This window comes from Aplysia californica, unplaced genomic scaffold (genome assembly GCF_000002075.1).
Source record: "Aplysia californica isolate F4 #8 unplaced genomic scaffold, AplCal3.0 scaffold00205, whole genome shotgun sequence".
Classification (NCBI taxonomy): domain Eukaryota; kingdom Metazoa; phylum Mollusca; class Gastropoda; order Aplysiida; family Aplysiidae; genus Aplysia; species Aplysia californica.
In genome coordinates this window covers 747,172-748,848 of record NW_004797475.1, presented here as the reverse complement: position 1 = coordinate 748,848, position 1,677 = coordinate 747,172, and positions in this window count along the sequence as shown.

The window sequence follows — 1,677 nt, the reverse complement described above, 5'->3', positions numbered from 1 at the left end:
GAGAGAGAGAGAGAGAGAGAGAGTGTGTGTGAGAGAGAGATAGATAAAGAGAGAGAGAGAGAGAGAGAGAGAGAGAGAGAGAGAGAGGGGGGAGAGAGAAGAGGGGTAGGGATACAATATAATTAAGAAAAAAAATATTGGACTCTTGAAGACAGGGGACGTACATAACCACAATAATGTGACTGAAAACTGTGTGTCCCTTTATATGTACGCATGTTTGTTCACTTAAGCTTCAAACATACATAGTCGTAATGGGAAGCTGCTAGGTCGTAATGGACCTCTGAGCTTTTAAAACCCAACAATATACATTTTTAAAACACATCAACTTGTGATTTAGAGTTCCGTCTAAGACGAATTAGTAAGACAGTACGTCTGAAAAGGTAGGGGAAGCAGACTGTACCATCAGACCATCAACTACCTATCACGGTGTCCCATGCTGGTTTTTTCTGAACACTTTTTACGCCCAACCATTTAGAAAAGAAATTTAATGCTTTAGACCCTATCGGAGATGGACTTTACATGAGGGGAAGCCTTTTTACAAACCTTAGAGTGTTGAAAGTGGCGTTGCGTAAGATACGATAGGATAAAGTAGAGTAAAGTAAAGTTGTTCCCGTATCCGATCCGGACATTGGGGATTGCCTTGTAAGTGAGACAATTTCCTGGGCCTTCGGCATATTGTGGTAGGGTGGCCAGTTCCTGTCCACGCCATCTTTACTTCCCCAACTTGAAGTCAGGTAACCATTACTGCTGGGTAGGCAGGAGGGGGCTAAAAAAAAAACCCCAGTGTCCAAACCGAGGCTCGAACCCGGACTTTCCGCTTCGGAGACGAGCGCAAAGATAGCATAAGATACTTAACAATCCCAGTATGACATTTCGCTCCGTAAGATACTACGACCGAGTAGAAAGACATAGTATCACGGTTCTGATGAGGTTGCAATCTAGTTTAAATTCTCCATGTATGCAGAATGTTCTGTTAGAACTGTCTGTCATAAAATCACGAGTAATACCGATATTCGGTAAAAATTCTTCCTCTCCAAACGTGGATCGAACTCAGGTCTTCTGCGTGCGACAACTGTGCGTCTATCCTCTACGCAAAGGAAACCGATTGATAACAATAACAACAACAACAACAACAAAACAACAACAACAACACTTACACTACCACCAACACTACCACCAACAACAACAACAATAAAACAACGTCAACAACACCAATAACAAAAACAACAACTACTACAACAATAACAACAAAGACAACAGCACTAGAGAACATAAAAGTAATAAAAACACTAACAACAACAACATGAATAATCACAACTACACTGACAATAACAGCTACAAAAACAGTTGCAGGAAAAGCAGTAGAACAGAGACTGTACTGAAAAATTATCAGCGTAGAAATAAGAATCTGAAGTTGTTGTTTAAAGTCATGTGAATATTCATTTATTCATATTTTGCATTATTATAGTCACCATTATAACATAAACATTAAATGTACAATAAAGCAATGGTCGTCAAAGTCAATAGTTTCTGGCGTTTAGAGCTCTCACTTTTATCAGAGATGGGACGGATGACTCGTGCATGGAACACTGTGAATGTGTGTGTGTGTGTTTGTGTGTGTGTGTGTGCGTGTGTGTTTGTGTGTGTGTGTGTGTGTGTGTGTGTGTGTGTGTGTGA